We start from the raw sequence: 24,255 nt of genomic DNA on the forward strand, positions 1-24,255 counted from the left end.
CTCTCTCTCTCTCTCTCTCTCTCTCTCTCTCTCTCTCTCTCTCTCTCTCTCTCTCCGCACACTTTTTTTATCTTTATGCCTCTCTGTCTCTCTGTCTCTCTGCCCCCCCCCCCCGCGTGTGTGTGTGTATGTGTGTGTGCGCGCATGCACACGTGCACTCACGCACATCACATGAGTGCAGTACCCACAGAGACCAGAAGAGGGCATCAGATCCCCTGGAGAGGAAGTTATACATAGTTGTGAGCTGCCTGAAATGGGTGCCAGGGACTGAACTCTGGTTCCCTGCAAGAGCATCAAATGCTCTTAGCTGCTGAACTGTCTCTCCAGCTCCCAACACATTAGGTTTACTGTGATCCTTGAGAATATGAATGTAACTGTATGTTGGGTGTGGGGAAAATTAAAAAAGGCCGCCACAGCGGCGCAAGCTTGCGCCACCGTGGCGGGTCCCACATCAGGGAGGGAGATCCTACGGTTCCAGCGGCCTGAGGGCCTTGGCGGCGGCAGGCCCCAGTAACACGAGGAAGTCCTTGGTTCCAAAAAGGTTTATTGACATGACGGATAATAGATGGATCTAGGCGTATCTCCCAAAAACTCAGGGCTGTCCCGAGTTATATAGGGAGGGAGAAAGGGGGAGGATTAGGGGAGGATCTGGGGGGAGGAATGTTTAATTTGCTCTGCCCTCTGGCCTTCATTAGTATGTAAATCTCTAAGGCCTGAGGCCTATCGCCTGGGTGACTCTATGGAGATCTGTGACTGTTTTTCAGGATCTTAGGTGATGGGAGGGACCGAACTCCTGCCGGTTCTCATGAGGAATTCCACAGAGAATCTCGGGGTTCTAAGTACCTGCTCAACCATGACCCAGGATACCCTTATGCAGTCCCACAGTTGGGTACACGTTGCCTGCAGATTTTCAAGTTCCTTAGCTACTGATCTGATTTCAGTTTCTCATCCAAATTTGTAACACCATTCTTTTCTTTCCTATCTATCTATCTGTCTGTCTATCTGTCCATCCATCCATCCATCTATCCTTCTTTCCTTCCTTCCTTCCTCCCTCCCTTCCTTCCTTCCTTCCTTCCTTCCTTCCTTCCTTCCTTCCTTCCTTTGTTCCCTCCCTCTTTTCCTCTTTCCTTCCTTCTGTTTCTTTCTTTTTCTCCTCCCTTTCCCTTATATCTTGTTTGGGGGGTGGTGAGCTCAAGGAAACAAGCCATTCTTTTGATTTAACTCACAAATTTAAGTTGAGTTGATTCTGAACTGACATCAGGGGTTCTTTTTTTATTTCAGCTAAAGCAGTAGACATTAGTGAACAGCATTTGTCTAATGATTGAACTTGGCAAAAACTGGGAGGTAAAAACCTTGGCTTTGTGTTCCTTGCATCTGGGGATTAACTAAAGGGGCGGGGGCAGGGCAGCGGTGTAGGAAGACATCTGTGGGCCTGTGGCCAAGCCTGTGCTTCAGTTTTCCCCCATCTGGCAGATTGTGCTGCAGCTGGACATAAGCCCTCTCCATATTCTGCAAGTGTGTGCTTCAGCTTCCGAATTCAGCAACCTTACTTAGCATCCTTAAAGGTGGCTGGTTATAGAGAGAAGTTCTTTGTTTAGAAACCATAACTTTACCAAAAGGGGAGCCTCTGGCTAGAGAGATGGCTCAGTGGTTAAGAGTGCTCGCTTCTCTTCTGACTGTCCTGAGTTAAATTCCCAGGACCCACACGGCAGCTTACAATTGTCTGATGCTGTCTTCCTGGGTGCAGATGTACATGCAGATAAAGTACTCATATACATAAAATAAATTGATAAATCATAAAGATAAAAAAGGAGGGCATGGTGGCATGAGCCTGTAATCCCAGGACTCAGGAGACAGAGGCAGGCAGAGTTCAAGGCCAGCCTGGTCTACTGAGTGAGTTCCAGGACATCCAGGGCTACACAGAAAAACCTTGTCTCAATAAATGAGTAAATAAATAAACAGACAGACAAACAGAAAAGGAAAAAAGAAAAGAGGTTCCTGTGATGATAATACATACCATCTTCTCTTGTTTATTTGTGCCAGCCATTGGCTGGTGGTTGGATTCCTGGGCCAGAAGAGGATTCTTACTGTACCCTAGACTTTGGCCTCAGGGAGTGAGCTCTTCTAGCCTTTTCTGGAAACATCTCTGCATGACGTGTCTGTGTGTTTCACAAAGGCTTAGGATCCTGTCACCATCTTCAGTACAGTAAATGTGTCCCCTGGAGTCCTGAGTGAGATCAGCTATCTTTGTTCTCCAAGAGACCCAAAAGGCATCACTGTTGCTGGGCTACACAGCCCATGGGCTTAGGTTTGGGCCTTTGCCCATTCAGAACCAAACACAAAGCATCCATGTAGGGTTGTTGGCTCTAGCTGTAAGTCAAAGCTTGGGTGATCTCAGACATAAGAGGAAAAATTACAGAATCCATTCACTATGGTTCTATTTTTAAATGTTTCTTTAATGTTGAGAATATAAATATATATATGTGTTTGTATATATGTATATACACATATATATACATATATGTACGTGTGTATATATGTATATATGTGTGTATACATACACACACATACACACACACATACACACACACACACACACACACATATATATATATATATACACATATATATTTATATTTATATTCAATGACATATATCTGCGATCCATTTTCCCCTTCAACTCCTCCCATATCCCTACAACATACACCCTCCCAGCTTCATAAGTGCATGGGGTAGGATCATTCACTGGAACAAGGGAAACCTACCACTAGGATCATCCTCAAAGTAAAAAAACAAGTGAGTCTGCTTCTCCCTAATAACTACCAACTGCCACTAGCTTCTTAGTAAAGAGTGGGGCCTGGAGATTTTCTCCCTCATTCCTGCTGGGGATTTTGACTAGATTGATGTTGTACATGTAACCATAGCTTCTTTGAGTTCATGGGGGCAACAGCCATGTCATGTGTAGGACATAGCATCTTACAGCTCTTCCCTGCCAACTTCTGGTCCTTACATCCTTCCTGCCTCCTCTTCTGTGATGTTCCCTGGGCTTTGATGTATGTCTGCTACACACCTAACATACCCCAATCGTGAATGGATCTACTCTGCTTATGTAGCAGAAATGTGGATCTGGTGATGGGGTGAGCTTGTCATTTGAATCTCCATAAATAAGGTTAAGCTTGTTCGTGCCTGGACCTCAGGGGAGATGCTATGGAGAATGTCTGAGGGGGTGGGGCTTCTATTCTGGGTACCAAATTATAAGTACATTTTAATGATTGTCCCCTGGCCCGTGTGTGTGTGTGTGTGTGTGTGTATGTCTGTGTAGGTGTGTATCTGCGTGGGTGGCTAGGTATGGGTACAAGGGTGACTCTCACTGAGAACAAGAAAGCTCCAATAGACAGCTTGTTGTCTTATAAAAATCTTCCTAACCCTGCTGCTCTAGTCCTGAAGCCCCTGTTGTAGAAGGAAAGCAAAGCACTTTCATTTCACAGACATCCAAGTTCCTTTAAATCTCAGAAAATGCTTTTCTTCCCATTGACAACGGAAGCACCCACGGCGCTTGGGCGCTTTGCTCTGAGATCCCATCCACCATTTCTTTCCCCCATCTCCCTCTCCACAGAACACAGGGATTCAGAACCACCAGCGGCTCAGATTGCACAAATGCCAAGCAGGAGATAAAGAACCTGGGGACCCTGTCTCATTCCACACCAACTCTTCATCTTTCCCCTCTAGAGACTGATTTCCTAAGAAGCTCTGGTCCTTAGGTTGGACTGGAGCTTGAGTCAAATATTTATTCAATGTCAGGGAAGTCCATGTGGAGGACAGAGCCCAGAGATATAGAAGGCAGAACTAAGACAAATCAGGGCTCTTCCCAAGGGCCCTTCTCAAGCTCATTGAGTGAACAGATCTCTCTTGAAAATAATGATCATTATCAAAGACAGCTTGCAGCTTGCAGAGGGCTCTGCAGTTTTAAATACTAAATGAGATGATACCCAAGAGCTCTTGGACAGCCGTGCACCTACCACTGCGTCAGATTTCAGATGTTCTGGGAACCGGAGAGATGATTCATACACCAACATGGGCCATGTGAACACAAGGGTCTGAGTTTGATCCCTGGTACCCACAAAAAAAAATGTCCTACGTGGTGGCATGTAGTTCAGTGGCCAGTTATTGTAGCCGAATCAGCATGCTTTCCATTTAGTGAGAGGCCAGCTCAACAAGATGGCTAGCCCCTGAGGAGCTGACCTCTCACCTGAGGCTGACCTCTCACCTCCACGAGTACAGATGCACACAAGCACGTGACACCCCCCCACACACACACACACATGCAGGCATGCACAGTAATGCATAACTGGTAATTAAAACTAAAATATAAAAACTGCTTTGGAGTAAGCCTTTTCCGGGGAGTTTCCTGCTGAGAAAAGACCTTTAAAAGAGAGAGCAAGGGTATAAAGAAAGAATATTTGACATGTGATTAGGAAGTCAGGATTGAGATGTGTATAGGGATGCCCTTTGGGTGCTTTATTATATTAGGGTTTTCTAGAGGAACAGAACTTATATAAAATATATACTCATATATACTCTATTATGTGTATTATATATAAAGGGGGTTTATTAGAATTGCTTACAAGCTGTGGTCCAGCTAGTCCAATAATGGCTGTCTACCAATGAAAGGCTCAAGAATCCAGTAGTGGTTGAGTCTCCAAGGCTGGACGTCTCAGCTGGTCTTCAGTATACACCAGAATCCCAAAGAAGTAGGTTCTACTGCAAATGAAGGAACGAACTTGCCCAGGAGAACAAGAGCGCGCCAAGGAAAGAGAGCAAGTCTCCTCCTTCCGTGTCTTTTATCTAGGCTGCCAGCAGACGGTGTGGCCGGGATTACTGGTGGATCTTCCCACCTCAAAAGATCTGGATTAAAAAGCAGCTCTTCCTATTTCAAATAATTTCATTAAGAAAAAAAAAAAAGACCTCCCTCACAAGTGTACTTCATTCCAGATGTAGTCAGGTTGCCAACCAAGACCAGCCATCACCGGTGGCTAGCTGCTTTGCAGAGGACATGGGGCTTTCAAAAATGATGAGTTGGTTTGTGATTGGCCTTGGCCTTCATTCATTCCCCCCCCATAGGGGTCCTGTGAGTTCATCTCCACCTAGCAAGATATCTCTCATTTTAGTTTAGCCAAATTGCAACCCAGAATCTTATCAGTTATAGACTACACATTTCATAATGGCTTAACTTAGAAAAGTTATTTTACTTAACAAACATTGTGTAAAGGATTTCCTGGACGGTTACTGTGCGACTCAAGAATTAATAACTAGGAAGAGTGTGACATTGCTGTACCAAGCAAAGGTCCTCACTGAGCCCCCTGACCTTGAATAATTTCTTACCAGCTCTGAGGGACAGATAGGGGACAGGCATGGCTTTTGGTGAAGAGGACTTTGGGATATCCCCACACCAACCCCTTAAATGACATCTGTTAAACACCTACATCCTGAGAGGGAAGATCATTTGGGCATGCCTGGGGCACACTAGAATGTTACAGCATGGGAGAGCAGTCTACCTCCTTCATGGCCCAGTAGGAAGCAGCCTCTGCATTTCCTGCAGCAAAGACATCGACCAGGTGTGGACAGTGACGGCTCTGATCAGGGAAATCCAGGTGTTCTCCAGAAGAGGGAGTTAAAGCTAGGTGTGGTGGTTTGTATATGCTTGGCCCAGGGAGTGGCACTCTTAGGAGGTATGGCCTTGTTGGAGTAGGTGTGGCCTTGTTGGAGTAGGTGTACCATTGTGGTGTGGGCTTTAAGACCCTCATCCTAGCTGCCTGGGGGCCAGCCTTCTGCCAGCTGCCTTTGGAACAAGAGGTGAAACTCTCAGCTCCTCCAGCCCTACGTCTGCCTGGACACTGCCATGCTCCTGCCTTGATGATAATGGACTGAATCTCTGAACCTGTAAGCCAGCTCCAATTAAATGTTGTCCTTATATGAGTTGCCTTGGTCATGGTGTCTGTTGACAGCAGGAAAAGCCAAACTAAGACACTAGGTCACACGGTAGATGTGTGCTACAAAACGTTAAGTTGCTGACCATACTGCAGGCATTGAGGAGGCTGGAACTGGCATGCATGATAATATTGATGATGATGATGATGATGATGATGATGATGATGATGATAGTGGTGGCGATGATGATGGTGAAGATGGTGATGGATGTGGATCCTAGACGTGTGTGATTTCACAGTCTCCTTTTCCATGTTGCATACAGTGTCACCTACACCTTTCTTTCCGTGTGGACTCAGCCTTGTGTTTGTACTGCAGCCAGCTCTGTGTGGTTGAAGAGTTGAATCCCTGCAATCTTATAAAGAGAAGCACCTAGAGCAAAGGAGAACACTTTATCCGCAATCCCTTTGTTCCCTAGAAAGTGAGTCAGGGCAGCTTCTGGGGCCTCTGTGGGGGATGCATTCTTTCATTTGTTCAATTCTTATTTATTCAAGAATGGGGGCAGAGATAACAACATGAGTGGTAGGAACAAAAGTTGCTACTGGGGGTTTTAGCTAAATGAGAGACAGTAGCCTTTCCTGGCATTTCTGCGGTCACACTAGTCATTGCCGTGAATGGGGTTTTTTCAAATACAGAGCATTGTGTTTGCCCACTGGGACCACAGGGAGCTTAGGAGAAGTGGTGCAGCTCACGAAGTTAGGCGTGATGGGTACCTGCCTGAGCGCTGTCCCTCCTGTGCATCTTAGAAGGGTCCTTGAGAGTCACCGAGCCCCAGTTTCTGGGCCCCTCCCTTGTTGGCGTGTATAGAGCACGGACAAAGAAGAGCAAGGGGACCTCCAGCCTAGGTGGTCGATGGATTCAGTACTCAGTAGATCAATTCCACTGGTCATAAAATGCAGGGCGTCAGGGGAAATGCAAACAGCTAAGTTAAGGTCACTTTGAACTCCCAGCATTGATTCATTCTGAGAGTCCGCTGGTAAGTACATAAGTAGCGGGTCTCCTCTAACTTAAACTTCAAAGAACAAATACCGAAAGGAGCCTGCTGGAGGCCGCTTAGGAGGGATGCTCTTTGAGAATAACGCAGGAAGTATCCAACCCGGCGTATTACAGAGTGCGATGGTACAGAGAGCTGGGGGCGTGGCTGCCTTTCCCTTCCCCGCCTCCGAAGCTATAAAATGCAAATGTCTTATTTTTCCAGTTTCATACGTGCACATGTGTGTGTCGTGCGTGTGTGTTTATGATTTTTTTTTCACGTGTGTCGACGCATATGTGAGTGCACGTCAAAGTATGTGGAGGTTCAAGGTTGATGTCAGGAATCATCCTGTTTTATTCAAACTCGGAGCGGCCCAACGTGGCTAGGCTAGCTAGCCAGCTTGCTCCAGGGATCGCCTGTCTTCTAAGGCTGGAATGACAGAAGTTTCTGGAATCTAAACTCCAGTCCTCATGCTTGCATGACAAGGCCTTTAGCCACCGAGTACTCCCCAGCTCCCAAGGTTTATTTTTAAAAAGTAACAAAAACCATGGGACGGGGCACCGTGGGTGGGGGCGGGGTGGGGGTGGGATGGACTAGGGTTGGGGCTAAGAAATGAGCCAGATGTCGGGAGGGGCGCACAGATTAGGGGTGGGGCTGGCTAAGGATTGAGCCAGATGTTGGGGTAGGAGGGAGGGGCACACCCAGGGGCGGGGCTGACTAACAAATGAGCCAGATGTTTGTATGCCTCACTTCCTCTCATCAGACTTTTCGGGTATAGTTTGGTACAGCGATTGGTGTTTTGACATGCCTGTGTATTTTTGGACACCCCTTCCGTGGAGGAATAGGACCAGGCCCTCTCTTTCATCCTCACCGGCCTCTGCACCTGAGCGCCTGGGAAGAATGGTGTAGATGGGCTGACTCAGAACTCAGGGACTTATAAAAAACCTTTGACCTGCCTCTGTCATCTCCAGTAGCATCTTCTTTTGGATTCTCAAGCCACCATATGACAGGTCCCACCCTCTCTGTAGGAGCTGATGGCCTCATTGTTCGACCTTTTGACCCTCCCAAGACAAGACCTCCCAAAACAAGGTTCCCTGTGTTTATTAACCGTTGAGCTGTGCCTCTGCCCTCCCGGTCACTGTCCTCACACTAAGTGCCCAGCTCAGGTTAGTCTCTGGATAAAGGTGCTGTTAATTGAGCTGTCTCTGATGGGGCAGTGATTGAGGAAGACATCCGTGTCCATGGAAACGGTGGTCCTTTCACGACCTGATCACCTCCAAGTTACAGAGATGTAACAGTGCTAGTGAGGTTGTCATCTCTTAGTCCCAGGTAGGACTTGGGACAGGAGGGTCATAAGCAGCTTGACTTGACCCTAGCCAAGGAGAAGACTGTAAGTAAGGTAAACACCACAGCTCCTGGCAGAGACCCAGACCAGCTGCAAGAACCAGGGTTGTTGAGGTTTGGTCTTTAGCTATCTATTGTAATGCTAAGTGTGGGCCCCCCTGAAGACAAGATTGTCCCAGAGACAAGAGAGTCTACAGGTACACCTTGGCCCCAAATTATTTCTGATTGGTAAAGAAAAATGCCACCAGGCAGTAACTGGGAAGAAGAGACATAGGTGGGGTTTAGGTTTCCTGGGCTTGAAGGTTGAAAGGGACCAAGAAGAAGAAAAAGAAGGCAGGAGGAAGAAGAGAAGGAGAAGCCACCATGGGTTAGGTGAGTCATGAAAACGTGGCCTTGAGGGCTGGCCAATTGGAGTCAAGAGCAGCCCAGATGAAACATAGTAAGTAATAACTCGGGGTTATCAATAGGAAAGCAGATTCTAACAGCATAGAGGGTAGGCAGCTGCCCAGCTCTTGTACTGTTTAAGGCTTATTGTAAACATAAAGGTTGTGTGTGCTTTTCATCTGGGAACTAAATGATAAAAGGTAGAGTAAAGACCCCAGGTTGGGATTAAATATTTCCGCAATATGGGGGTGCTCTTCTGTGTTCTGAGTGGAGGAGCCTAATGGCGTCTGCACCGCCGTATCTCCAGCTACTCCTGTGCCCTCCTTCTCATCTGGCTTCTTTTCCCAGGACTGCCAATGGCTGGAGGCCAGCTCTGTGGTTGTTCTCTGCTCTGGCTGCTTCTCTCCTCTGTCATGAGCTATGATGGAGCAGGGCCTTCTCCCCAGGTACCCTTCACTGCAGAGCAGGGGCTGCTGGGAACTGAAGCCCAGCATCTCTTGACTGAGTCATCGGGATAGTGAAGATCAAAGGCTGTCAGACATTTAAAAGCATAGGCTGGCTCCCAGTGTAACAGCACCTGCCTTTGCTGACAGGAACTTCGGGCCATCTTTTCAAGATAGTGACGCCCCTGAGACTCTGGCCACATATTTCAGCAATCTTACTAGATGCAGTTGCCCTTCCTCAACACATTGGTGGTATGAACTGGATAATTCCAGGTCTCCATCCTGCCTGTGAGGTGTTCTTTTGGAGCACCCTAGGGTGCCCAGTGGTACCCTTAGCTGTAATTTTCTTACCACTGTTCCTTCTTGAGCTGTTCGAACCCCTAAATGGCTCTGATCTTTGCCAAATTCTCCCCTAGGCTCAGCCATCCCTGGCAGAGATCCCAGGGGTTCTGTCACATCTTAACTTCTGAGTTCTAGATTCCCTTTCTAACCTTGGGTGACACCCCTGGGGCTGGCAGTTCTCAATTCTTGTGGTGCTTCTCACTAGGTTTCTCAATCATTGCTTCTTTCAATCTGGCGGCAGCTGTGAGTATTCAATAGATGGACCTATTGCCTGCTGTCCAGGAGCTATTGAGAGAAAGCAGAAGCAGCAGATGGTGTTAGATCCTCAGGACACCAACCCAACATGCTCAAAGTCACTGGGATATACAGCTGGGCTGGCTCTCCTCTAATCAAATGCATGCTTAGAATCTTCTGGACCAATGTGGCTACAGGTCACCACCTACAGCCACCACAGAGATAATTTAGTTCTGGAATGAGTTCTTCCCTTTTTTTTTTTTTTTCTGGTTTTTCGAGACAGGGTATAGCCCTGGCTGTCCTGGAACTCACTCTGTAGACCAGCTAGCCTTGAACTCAGAAATCCGCCTGCCTCTGCCTCCCAAGTGCTGGGATTAAAGACGTGAGTCACCACTACCCGGCTGGAATGAGTTCTTTAAAAAGGAAAATTTATTTTATTCCTTTTACTTTTCTATATATGGGTATGTACACATGAGTGCAGTGCCCTCAGAGGCCAGAAGAGGGCACTAGCTCCCATGGAACTGGAATTACAGGTGGGTATGAGCTGTTCAGTATATATGCTAGGAACCGAACTTGGGTCTTCTGGAAGAGAACTCCATGCCCTTAACTGCTGAGCCATCTCTCCAGCTCCCTGACATGATTTTTTTTTTTTCATTTTTTTAAATTTTTATTTTTTGGTCAAAGAGTCTGAAGACAGAGGATATCTTTTGTGAGCCTAACTGAAGTGTTGCTTTTGTCAGAAGGGACATTTCTGCAGCCTGTCAGGATTTTTTATGTGCTGCTGAGAAACCGTGTCCTTTTGAGACAGTTTTACAGGGCCTTGGGGAATCCAAACTTACCACTTGCTATTTTTTTCCATGACTCCGAGAGAGTTTTATTACAATTCCGATTTCTAAGCTGTGTGTTTCTACATGCATGGGGACACACGTACTGATTCATGTGAGTTCATGTGTGTCTGGGTGTCAGAAGGCAACCTCAGGTGTCATCATCTGGGCTGCTGTCTACACCCTTAAAGAAAGGGTCTCCCAGTGGCTTGAAGCTCACCAGGTAGGCTAAGTAACTTGATGAATAAGCTCCGGGGATCTGCCTGTCAATGCTAGGATAACATTCTTCCAAATTCTTTAACATCAACAGCAAAGCAAGCTCAAGGATTTTCACTTCAAAGTTCAAATGGAAATGAAGCAGGAGGTGAAGGAACATTTCTGTCTTCATCACTATGTGTGAACCACGGACCAGAGAATTCTGTGCACAGATCTGATTCGGGACTCTCCTCTGGCCTAGACCTGAATCTCTTGCCCTAACAGACCCATGTGTCAGTTTTCAAAAGGAACAAGACTCTTTGTCACACTTGGTTATCCTCGTGGTTGCCCTTGTGTCAGGCAAGATGCATTTGATCTAGCATTTACTAACTAGCTTACATCTGCCCTTTGAACTCTTGAATCTACCACTTACGGGGACTCAGGGGTGAAGGGCATTGGGTAATGATTCTTGATAGAATAGCAGGAAACTATGCTTAGTCCCATTGGCTCTGGAAGCTGTTGGGTCCTAGAGGCTCACACTCAAGAGCAATGCACAGGCTGGACTGATGGCTACTTATCTTTCTGGCAGATGAGTATGTCTCTTTTCAGCCTGGATGGTTGCTTGACCCTGTATCCCTGTGTGCCCCTGTTCCTCCTCCCTAGGTCCTTGGATTCTTTCCACTTCTCCCTGGTCTGTAAATTGCTGGTCACAGATAACTTTTCCCAAATGAAAGATTATTTTTCATTACTGACTTTTTTCAGGCTTATAGGTTTAGAGAGAAAGGGGCTGTGTATCCCACAAGCAAGTTATCCAATCATTACCAACTGGGATATCCTGGCTTTCCTGTTCCAGGCCACCCCCATGTTTTTGAAAATTAACTTAAAAGGGTTAGAGAGTTGGCTCCACAGTTAAAAGTACTGCCAACTTTTGTGGAGGACCCGGGTTGATTCCCAGAACTTACATGGCAGCCCACAACTATTTTTAACCCCAGTTCCAGGGGATCCAACACCTTCCTGTTACCTCTATTGGTGTTGCATGACACAGTTCATCAACATTCATGCAGGCAAAATACCCAGAAATATAAAATAAAAGAAAGAAAAGTAACTTTAGAGGAGATATACTAATAAATGTCATAGCTACTGAAGGGTGCCTATGACATTATTACAGTGTGGTGCCTTTCTCATGAACAGAATTTAGTGATGGAGAGTCACTTGTGGCTGGATGAGGAGGAGAGGGATGTTCTATGGAGCTTTAAGGGGGGGTGATGTTGCTCCCTGATTATGGTGGTCTCATGGATCTATGCAGGTCTTAAGACTTCTCAAACTATATAATAGCTTCCAAACCTATATATTTGTATACCTACCCATCTGCACATGTACATGCATGTGTGTGTGTGTGTGTATTTCATGATTATGTAGGTTTATAAGAGGACCCAAGAAACTCCTAAAATGTGACTTTAATGGTTAAGGAATGATGCAAGGTTTGACTCCATCTTGGATCACTGTACACTGAATCAGTCTGTTACAACAAGCCAACCGGACCGCTCTGTTACAACAAGCCAACCGGACTGCTCTTACCTCTTCTCAATCAAACAGTCTCTGATTGATTTTGGTTGCCTCTAAGCCACAGTGTTCCCTCTGTAACAGAGAAGGCAACACAAATCTTTGGCTGTAACACACAGCCCCGGGTCTCAGATGCCTAGCTCAGTCAGGGTGCCATGGTTCACACAGAGCTAGTGACCATGATTGGGAAGATTGTCATGAAGCGGGGCCACAGCTATCCCTGAGGTCTGCCATCTTATGGGACTCAACTCCTTCACATGTGGAAGTGAGAGGAAGTGAGAAATGGAGGACCATGGCAATCATTTTAGCTTGCATGCCTTTGATTGCCCATGGTCACCCAGCTAGAGGAAGTGTCCAGCTTTGGAGACCAATGTCTGGTTGGGAGGAGGCCTGGAAATCTCTCTCCTTCCCTCCTTGGAGTATACTTGATCCTTAAAGGAAACCTCCCTCCACCCAGCTCCAGATCCCTTTACCAAAAGGTGTCCATCTCCTCCTAACTCATTGTCACCTCCAATGCATGTGTTCACACTTATGCCATACAATGTCCCACCATTGGGTGGGAATGCATTGCGCCACCCTAGGGTCAGAGCCATAAGCACATCTTGGACGTTCCTGGTCCTTAGGATGTGTGTTGCTCACCTTTCCCCCTCTGTAAGAGGACAAGGGTTAACTTAAATGGGGGAAAGATTTATTTGGCCCATTGTGTCTGAGATTTCCATCTGTGCTACATTCGGTCAGCTACTTTGGGGGCCTATGACAAGGGAGAGCATCATGGCAGAGCTCATGGCCGCTTCTTACCTCATGGTGATGAGGAAACGGAACCAGAGAGGAAAAGACAGATGATTCCGGGGACCTGTTTTCTTTCCCTAGGTCCTACCTCCTCCTAAGGGTTCTACCATTCCCCAACAGCACCGCCAACTATGACGAAGCTTTTAGCACAACAGCTTGAGGGGACATTCAAGATCCAAGCTATTGCCACATGTCTGTGTGGGTGAACCCTTAGCCCTGAGTGATCCGATCTTGCCCTGCTACACCCTCTCTGGGACCTGTCATTTAACTCAGAGAGACAAACCAAAGCCCCATGCTGTGCTGTGCTGTGCTGTGCTGTGCTGTGCTGTGCTGTGCTGTGCTGTGCTGTGCTGTGCTGTGCTGTGCTGTGCAGTGCTGTGCAGTGCTGTGCTGTGCGGAGCTGTGCTGTGCTGTGCTATGCTGTGCTATGCTGTGCTATGCTGTACTATGCTGTGCTATGCCATGCTTTCTGGTCTGCTGAATGTAAAGTAGCTATTGTTTATTGTAACAGCGGGTAAGGATGTCTCTTCTTCTCCTCAGTCCAGCCTCTCGGCCAGCATGTGCATCTAGCACTGTGCCTTTGGGAAGCCACTTACACCCCATTACATCTTCCCTTTTGCACACCTCAGCTCACCCTGACTTGCCACATTCCCACCATTTCTTTGCTAATTGCCCAATAGTCAACTTCCCTTTTTCCCTTGGTTCAAATGAACAGTGCTCTGTGGGTGCTAAGGGCAGCGTTTGTGGGGCCGTATGTAGGCCATGTATACTTCTTCCTCATGAGGATTCCTGCAAAACACTCATGCTTCATATCAGAAGCATGTTACAAAGACCAGTTTACCACTGCCTGGCATGTCTCCATCACTAAGCAGGAACATGCTGCCCGTCTTCCTTTGCAAGCTAATGCTGGTTCCCAAAGTTGAAACACATTTCACTTGAGGTTCTGAATCTCTGTTTTCCTATTGTATTTGGTTAGGGATATTACACAATAATATTTTTATATATTCTCTCAATATTTACCTATTCTTTGTTTTATCTCTCTCTCCTGCCAAGAGACAGTTTCGGTGACTCCACAGCCCAGTGAGGGAAACATCAGAAATATTTCCAAGAGTTTTTCATAAACGCTTCCAAATTCAGATTATTTTTCTTTTCCCTTTTGCAAATAGGGGAGAGAATGAATACGGATTCTGCCAATTGTACATATGTGTGTTCCCGGGATCCTTCAGCACTGGGCTCCCTCCGGCTCGCAGCCCACTGTGATGTCTGCTGAGGTTTGGAGGAGCTGAAACCATTGTTTCAAACAACAGAGAGAAGTTTTGCTCTTTGTAGAGCTCCATCGGTAGAATTAAAATAGAATTTTTTTTTTTCAGATAAAACGAGAAAATGATTAAATTTCCCTCAAGACCCCTCCACTGCAACCTGACAGCTCTTAATTATAGAAAAGAGTCAGAATTTCAGATTGGCACATTTTCTCAAAATGAGCTAAAACATACTGTCACTTTGAAGTTTTTAATGATTAGGCAATAGATAAAATCAAAGTGTATCAGAGTGTGTGTAACAGGCTCATTTTAGCTGAGTCTAATGGGATATGTGTTCTCCCACCTGCTATAGAGGCTGAGGCAGGGGGATCATGCATTCAAGGAAAACAAAGGCAAGGGGTGTGGCTCAGTGGGAGAGTAATTTCCTAGCAGGCACAGGCTAATGTTTAGTCCTTCGCACCACAAAAGAGGCGTGTATTATATATGTTGGAAAAGCAACACACTTCGGGTACGTGAGCCAGACAAAGGGGAGGGAGTTTCGAGCCACAGAGATGCTCATCACTGGGTCTGCAAAGTCTAGAACCTCTCAGGAAGCAGTCTGCAAACATCTCTACAAGCCGACAAGCCAAGCCTCATGCGCTTATTTATTTATTCCTTATGTAGAAGAGGTCTGCATTTTAAGTAGGAAATTAAAATGCTAATTTCCCCCACTGACTGCAAGAGTCCAAAAGCCGCCTGCTTTGTCCTCTTCCTTCCTTACATGCTCCATTCATCTCACCAGTATCTTGGTTTTTGGCTCTTTGCTTTTTTTTTTTTTTTTTTTTAGTTTTTCGAGACAGGGTTTCTCTGTTTCTCTGCATAGCCCTGGCTGTCCTGGAACTCACTCTGTGGACCAGGCTGGCCTTGAACTCAGAAATCCACCTGCCTCTGCCTCCCAAGTGCTGGGATTAAAGGCATGCACCACCACCACCTGGCTGGCTCTTTGCTTTTCTGCATCTCCTGAGTCCAGCTTACCATGAGTGCTGCAGATCCCATGGGTGGCTGACCTAGTGACTCTCCACCTTTGTCTTTTAAAGTGTGTGTGTGTGTACATGTGAATGTGTGGGAGCACGTATTCACATGTGTGGATGGGGACTGATCAATATCAGTTGTCTCCCTCAGTCACTCTTGGAAGGGTCTTGCAAGCGGGATGAAGAAAGTTACTGAAAATGATTGTTGGGGGAGGGGAGTTTATCAGAAGAGTAAATAACACCATGGGCAGACGGACAAACAACAATCTGGTAAGGGTTCTGAGAAGAGTAAGATCCTAGCTCCAGAGTCAGACAGACACCATGAATGGGGGAGCGAGCCCAAATGGCAGAGTCAGGGTCTTTCTTATAGCTCCCAGAAGACAGTGGTTTCAGAACACAAGCCTAAAACCAGGCTCTCTGATTCCCGGGCAGGAGGCAGGGAAAGGGTTGAGGAGCAGGCTGTGTGGCCAATGATGACCCCTTGAATGTAAAGTTGCTTCCCCAGATGCAGAGCCTGGGGAAATGTGTTGGCGAGGGACTCCCAGACAGTATGACAATATGACAGCAGGCACCTGTAAGAAGGGAAGGGTTGTTGAGGATGTTGTCTTCTGAGCAGCAACCGGAATCTAACTTTACATTCAAGCTCTTTTTGACTTTTTTTTGTTGAGAAAGGGTCTCTCATGAATCGGGCTGAATGACCCTCAAGCTCTGATGTCACACTCTTTCTCCAGTGCTGGATTACAGCCAGAGGCTGACACTCTGGGCTTTTGTGTGTGTGTGGATTCTGGGGAGCGAACCCGGGTTCTGAGGCTCGTATGGCAAGCACTTTACTGACAGAACTGTCTCTCAGTCCTGAGCCTACTCTTCTAGAATAGTACTGCTGTTTTATGAACTGTAGCGAGTTGTTATAGGAAAATAATACCATCTGCCTAGCTGAAGCATCATTATTAGGGTTGAAGTAGCGGAGAGTAAAGTCTACCTAGAATAGAGTACACTCATCGTTGTAGAGGATGGCAATGTCTTCAGATTGTTGCCCTTACCAAGAACATCTTAGGGGAATGAAAGGCTTCATTTGCCTTACATTTCCAGATCACAGTACATCATTAAGGGAAGTCAAGACTGGAACCCAAGCAGGAATTATGAGGAGAAACTATGGAAGAATATTGCTTGCTGATTCTTTTTGCAGCCTCATGCTTTAGCTAGCCTTCTTATACAGCTTAGAAATACCTGTCTAGGGAATGGTGCCACCCACAGTGGGCTGGGCCCTCCTTCATCAGTTAACAACCTAAGCCATTCCCCCTCCACAGACATGCCCACAGGCCAATCTAATCTGACAATCCCCCCCTGTGGAGGCATTTTCCTCTTAGAGGACTCCAGGCTTTGTTAAGTCAGTAGGTGGTTCTTATTGAAAGATAATTAACTAACGTCTGTGGAAAGTAAACTGAGATGAAATTAACCTCCAGAGAAGCTTTATTGGGATAACAATAGCATTAAAGCCACAAACAACCATGATGGCACCCTGGAGGGAGACAGCATGAAACCTCAGGTCCAAAGAACAAAAGGGTGCTCTGGGTGGGGGTGGAGGGTACTGAGAATACTGTATAACCTAGCCTATTGCTAGATAGCAGGATCCCATTGATTGATATAAGTCTAGCTATATCAGAAGGCAGAAACTAGCAAGGTAGGGTTTGTTTGCAACTGCAAGAGGGAGCGAGGAGACTCTCTTCTTTTAAGATTTGAAAGTTTTTTTAAAATGAACTCTTTGGACAGTGGTGCAAAAAGGTGGGCTGACTTCTTGGAGGGGGGCAGCTGAAGAATCTGTAACCCAAGAACGTATTGGCTGCTGTGTTTCTATGTAGAGGTGGTAAGACTGTAGGGTTAAGAATGCAGGCTCTAGGGACAGGCTGCTGGAGCCCTCTCTACCACAGACAGATATAGACAGTTTATAGCTTATGGCAGTTTACAATTTGTTCGGAACAGAATTCTGTGTTGTGGTGGCTTCGTGAGCATTACTTGTAGCTATCATTGTTGAAATGGTTGTACCAATTTCTGAAGATTTTGTGACTTTTAAATTTTATTCATTTTTCTTTTATGTGTATGAGTGTGTGTGTGTGTGTGTGTGTCTGTCTGTCTGTCTGTCTGTGTAGCATGTGTGTGCAATGCCTACCAAGTCCATGACATGGTGTCAGATCCCCTGGAACTTGAGTTACAGGTGGTTCTCAGCCACCATATTGGTCCTGAGAATTGAACCTAAGGTCCTCTGGAAGAGCATCAAGTGCTCTTAACTGCTGAGCTGTGTCTTCAGCCCCATGATGATTTTTATTTTCTCACTGACCAGAGCTAAAGGTTCTTATACTTTCTGAGCAAGCCTGCTCTCTAGGATATACTTTATATTCCTTTGATGAAAATTACCAAACACTGAGAAGAAAAGCGTCTCTTGGAGGCGTTCGTTCATTCTCCCTCATTAGCATGTCTCCTAATGGTCCTGTCAATCTGGTTGTGAGATAGGGCTGTTTCCTGCCGGGTAGGTGACATTATCTCTGAAGGTGAAATTCTTTAGCTTTCAAAAGGCTCAGGCCTGACAGGGCTCAAGCTGTGGTGAGAACCAGGCAGGACACCATCCAGAGAAGAGCTGTGCTACAAAGTTCCATTTTGCTTTATCCGGATGGCCATGGTGGGTCTTGATGCCATCGTACCTTTTTGCTCCCATTTAATTTGGAATGGCAGATACTTCTCTATTCCTTTATTTATTTGTATACACGTGTGCTTAGAGTATGAATAGCTTCCCATGTTCATATCAGTTTCAATCACTGTCCATATCAGTTTTTGAAACAGGTTTTATCATCTAACATGGAGCTGACCAGTGACCTCCAGGGATCCTTCTGTCTCTACCCCAATGCTATAATTCCAGGCTTGTGCAGCTGTGAGTAGCTTTATATGCGGATGCAGAGACTTGAACTCAGGTCTTCATGCTTGACAACAGGCATATCAGAGCTTTCTCTTTGGCCTTTCTCTTTTTAAATGCCCAAAGTCAAGTCATGGTGACTCCTTGTTTGGAAACCATGAGAAGATATATAGACATCAAATTTCTCCTCTTATGTTTTTCTCCTTTTAGAAGGACCTTCAAATAGTGATATTTTCTTGTTTGAGAATGTTTCAGTCCCATATGATCTATAGCACCTCAGCCTTGCAATTTGGAGGATGATTTCCCTCTCCAGTCTCTTATACAAAGCAAATTCATTTGTGGACCATTGAGACAATCACTACTTCGTGTAGCCTTAGGTTTTTGAAAACCTACTTTAATAGGATTCTTAAAAGTTCCAACTTCCCTTCTAGCTCACCAAAGGGGAGCTAGATGGTTAATAGAACACGGGGGATGCAGACCTGTTTAGAAGTAGTTCTTTGGGGGTGATACCAATCCTCATTGTCAGGAGATCAGCAGTTCAGTCCAATTGGCAATCACCAAACACAAATCAGTAGCATCAGGTCGCAAGGCTGTGCAGGAGAAGCAGCAAGAAGCACCCACAGTACCATGAGAAGTTCTTTGGCTTATTTCCCTCTATGAAGTTATAAGTGAAGATCATTGAAGACCGGCAAAGCGTTGCAAGGTGAACCAATGCAAGGGTCTCCTCTCACTGTGGGGTTATATTTATATTCTTTCTAAACATCATGTGTCTTCTCAAGCATTAGCTCCAGCAAAACATCATATGCCTTCTAATGTGTCTGCTTCAGCAAAACATCCTCTCATGTATCTGCTTCAGCGAAACATCCTCTCATGTATCTGCTTCAGCGAAACATCCTCTCACGTGTCTGCTTCAGTGAAACATCCTCTCACAAGACAGCTTCCAGAAAAACATATGTGACACAGCTGAGTTTCCAAAGAAACCAGAAATTTTCACTTCGACTGTGGATTTAAAAGTCTTCTCATGCTGGGTCTTCATAAATGGACTGCCTGTTGCTTTGCTCTCAATTTTTCAGAATTAATTCATGGTTATTCTGCCAGAAAACGGCTAGTTGCCTAGCCAACATCTACCACCTACCCTGCCCAGTCCTTTCTAGTAGAATTCTGACTGACTTGTCCTGGGGTCAACAGGTCTATTTTAATTCTTCTCTTTCTTGAATCCTTTATGGTCATGGTTGGTTGTTTAACCCAGTATGTTCTGTTGAGAACTAAACAAAAGTTACTGGATGGTCCTCATTGAAGATACAAATAGCTAAGCCATATCCTGTCTTTTTTCTCGATTCCTGTCTGGTGTAACATTGTAGTCACTGGGCTCAGACTCTTGACTCTGAATCAGGAGACTGAAGGTTGGAATCTGAATGAGACAGAGCAGGAAGATGGAAGGAACCTGGGTCTTTGATGGATGGCTTATCATATTCCTGAGCTTCTCCAGCTTTTCCATATCGGTATTTCTTTCAGATGAGATAAATCATGTCACTAAATAACTAAATAGCTGTATTTGTATCTTTTAATTGTAGCCCAGAGCAAGCATGATTGTGACTAGCTCATATAGTCTCCTATCTGGTCATTGTGTCACCAGATAACTGTAATTTTATCTATTAATTGTAGCCCACAGCAAACCTGATTATGACTAGCTGTCCTTTTATGTTAGCAAACTGGAGCCTAACCTCAGAGCTAAGGTTATGCATTCTGTCTGTGCTATTCCTTGGCTTTGCTAAGTAACAAAATGACCTTCTCATGCCTGACTTCTCTTTGTGAATAAAGCTGTAAGGGACAGAAGGACAGGTGATAAAAGACTCCATGGGTGTAGAGATACTTCCCAGTGCAGGGGGAGGTGGTGCTGTCTTAGCTCTGCAAAAGCTAAAAGAGATTCTGACTCTGAATCTAAGCCCAAAGTCAGGCACATTATCTTTGACTTTGAGGGAAACTGTCCCTGGCAGCATATGGCAGAAGTGTAAACTTGCATTCAGCTCCTGCAGCTCACATGGGTACTGAAGGCCCAGCATAGGATCCTGGCTGTTCCTTCTGCTCTGTCCAAGCAGAAAATCTTTCTACCTACATTTCTGATCTACAGATATGCTCAGCCTTGTCTGTTTCTTCTGTGTCAGATGTAACCACACTCACCCTACTGTCATGTAGGATCCATGAGGATAGGAATGGCCACATTTCATGTAGACACCTAGAATACAGGATACTGGGTACATCTGAAGATCTGGAGACCTCAGATCTCACTGTCTTATCAAGTAGAAAAGGTGCATAATGGAGAGGGAGAGAGAGAGAAAGATAGAAGAGGGAAGATGAGTAAGAGAGAGAGAGAGAGAGCACATGCATACACAAACAAGTGTACTCACTTTGTGTTTACATAGTGTCTCTTACACCTCTCATCATCTGGCTTCATGTTCATAGATGAGCACCCATCTGGCTAAAGCAAACTGAATGTGTGGGATGCATAAACCCAACCATAGGTGTACAGGAAGTTCCTAGGCTGCATTTTTCACTTGCTGTATTTACCTGTGGTCAACCATAGTCTAAAAACATGACTCAGAAACTTCCAGAACTTAACAGTGCCTACATTTCAAAGCATAGGTCATCCTGATCAGCCTAGTGAAGTCTCACGGCATCTGTCTCAGTGTCACCATGACTGTCTATCCACTGAGTCCATAAGGCAAATGCTACCTGCTCTTTATACACATAGTAACCACCTCAGTTATCAGCACAGCTATCTGGGAGTGGCAGCACCTACTGTCAGTCATGGCCCTGGTATGTAAACACAGCAAAGCTGTAAAGTAAGGAGAAAAGGTAAAAATACAATTAAGTTCTTGTCTACTTACTGTTTTGTTTTATTTTAGAGATAGGGTATTGTTATGTCCCTGGTTGGCCTCAAACTCTATGTAGCTCTGGCCCTCTTTGAAGTCATGATCTTCCTACCTCAGGGTTATAGACATGTCTTACCAAACCCTATCACCTTAGTGTTCCTGATTCAAATGAAGCTGTTTCATAGGGGTGTATAGGTGAATCTATGTACATATACAGGGCTGAATCTGTCTGCTGTTTTGCCTTCAGTTGGGATCTGGTGATGCTGATGATAGAAAGGGGGGTAGCTATGTGTCTACATAGATACACATGAAGTTACGCATCATTCAAATTGGAATAGGTAAGAGCACAGTCACCTTGGAGAGCATGTCTTTAGAGCAAGCTCAGCTGTACCCCAGCCTACCATCCCAGCTATGTATCCGTTGCATCAAGTCACCCTCCAGCTTTCCATCCATCAGCAGCAGTTTGTCCTTTACGGCTGCGCAAGCAGGAAAGATAATGTCTGATGGGTTAGCATACCACCGAAGCATCACATTTTGAGACCAACAAATCTCCTTCCTGCTTCTCCGATCTCCATTTCTGAAATGTGTTTTTGCACTTTGTGAAAATTAGGTCTTCTGGAAACTTCTCTCTCTATTTGCGAAACCCCAGAGCAGCTAAGGGAAGGATAAGTCTGTCATCTTAGAGCTTCATTTCCCTTCACACTCGGAGCTATTGGAGGACCACCTAACCTGTATGTGTCTCTGGCTTTCAGACGGCAGATGAGTTCCAGTCAAGCATCCTGTGTCAGGCAGCTGAAGAGAGAGAGAGAGAGAGAGAGAGAGAGAGAGAGAGAGAGAGAGAGAGACAGAGAGAGACAGAGACAGAGACAGAGACAGAGAGAGAGAGAGAGAGAGAGAGAGAGAGAGAGAGAGAGAGAGAGAGAGAGGCGCTTCTAACCTGGCCGTGGTGGAGGCGAGAAGTCAAGAGGGACAGGAGAAACAAATCATGTGAAATAGATGCTGATGTAGAGTAATATGGGAGTTAGAAACTTTTACATTATTCTAGGTGGTGTGGATGGCGCCCTCTGACCATAGAGTATCCATCTGGAACAGTGGAAGACATCTATGGGCACAGGAGGGAGGAAGCTCCGTCAAGCCTACTGGATTCCACAAATAGCATTCAGAACTGAGGAAGATGAGAAGGCTTAAACAGAAGCAGGGATGTGTACTCATGACAAAGGCTAAAACCACTGCGAGCATCAAGGGGATTGGAAGAATCACTGCTGGAGAAATGAAGGAAAGAAATTCCAAGATATTTTCATGCATCTTGCAGTTATTTTCAATATTTACGTAACTCGCCTAACTCTAGCGTGCCCCACCCCAGCCAATTACTCATTTCCTACAGCTCTGATGCCCCTTTGCCCCTCCCAAAGTGTCAGCTTCCTGCTGTCTCTGCTTCTCATGAGCATGTACATGTGGCCTCCTTAGACACCCTGGTGTTGCTGTAGGCGATTAATGCTGCTCTCAAGATCACCCGGGCAGCAGTGGTGCGAGTTCCAACTCGCTACACTCTCCAATGTTCTGGATTCGCAAATGAAAGACACACACACACACACACACACAGAGCCTATATTTAATATACCTCAATCAGCTCAATGGCTGGGTCACTCCCAAACTTCCACATGGCTAACACCTCCCCTCTGATACTCCTGAGTTATTACATACTAAAATCTATATTCCATCTTTGCTGTCCTAGACCCAATGTGGAGGTGAGGGGTGGGGCACCTGGGGCCACTCTTCCCTGGCTCTTAAATGTTTAGTATGCTTCTCTTGTGCAGTTCTCAAGCCTGGACCTTATTCCTTTTTCCAGCGTGGTGATTCCCTTTCTCCTCTTGGTCCCCTTGCCCGTGAGTCCAAAAATCCTGCCTCTGTCTCCCTGCCCAGCCATTGGCTGCCAGCAACTTTATTTGCCAAGCAGAACCAACTGGGGGCAAGGACCCTCAGTGTCTTACATACAGATTCTCATGCAACTTTGGGACCTCAAATAACATGATGGAAGCTTTAGGCCAAATCCACAACACCCTGGTTGCCCCTTCCAGATCCATCAGTACCTGAAACACCACACCCTTTGCTATAGTGACGGCTGCTCATGATGACTGGTCCCAAGCTGCTGCCTGGTGGGTGCCACTCATGGGATCTGTCTGATTCCAGTCTTTTTGCAGACTTTAACCCCATCCCTCTGCTCACTGCAGACCTACAAAGCCATGGTCATGATCACATTCAGAGATGCTGAACGTAGAGAGCTAAATACAGGCACTCAGAAACTGATGGCATATGCCTAGAAGCCCTTTCTTGGGTGGCAAGTTGAGCACAGACTGTCTGAGTTTAAGGTCACCGTCGGACATGTTTCCCCTTTCTCTGGCCACAGCTGTTTTCCCGCAGACCATTACCACCCCTGGCTGGTTGCCAAGTGCAATGAACTAAGAAGAAGACAAATGGTCCGTTGCGTGTGTCTTAAACATACAAGGAAGGTGTTTTGCTTTAAGAGGGAGGTTGTCCCTTTCAACCAATATGACCTTTGGCATTCATTTTAACTGGAAAAGTGTGTAAATGATGGTTAGTAGGGATGCTTAGACTTTTATTTCTCCTTTGATGCTTGAAATGTGGAGCCAGGCCCATTTGGTCCCATTGCTGTGGAACATATTGGAGCCAGCTGTCGGCTCAGTAAAGGCTTCAAGAGCTGTGTGCGCAGGGAGGCATCAGGCACAGGCAAAATCAAGGCCTCATCCCTAGCAGGAAGCCTGGCGAATGTGTGCATACTCAGAGAAGCCTCCTCATGAGGGTGGCCTGGAAAATAGCTAGTCGTGTATCATGAGGCTGGTTGACGCTTTTGTGTAGCTAGGCTGCAAGCAGGTAGTGCCAAAAGGTCTCACTTTTAGAGGACTGGGGAGGTGCTTATAGTGTAAGCATGAGGACCCAGGTTCAATCCCCAGTATACAAGTAAAAAACCAGGCATGATAACATCCTTTTATAACCCTAGCACTGGTGGGGGCAGAGACAAGGAGGATTGCTGGGGCTTGCAGCCTAGTTAGTTTTGTTGAATTGGTGGACACCTGTTTCGGTGAGAGAACTCTGCCCCAAAACATAAGGTGG

The 24,255-nt window shown here is 45.9% G+C and overlaps 1 protein-coding gene across 1 annotated transcript in view; it reads left to right on the forward strand.

Annotated features, from left to right (window-relative positions):
• Nucleotides 1-24,255, forward strand: part of Tmem132d (transmembrane protein 132D) — a 626,423-nt gene that overhangs the window by 160,326 nt on the left and 441,842 nt on the right. The window lies entirely within an intron of this gene.

The sequence above is a fragment of the Grammomys surdaster genome, unplaced genomic scaffold, assembly GCF_004785775.1.
Source record: "Grammomys surdaster isolate TR1022 unplaced genomic scaffold, NIH_TR_1.0 166, whole genome shotgun sequence".
NCBI lineage: Eukaryota > Metazoa > Chordata > Mammalia > Rodentia > Muridae > Grammomys > Grammomys surdaster.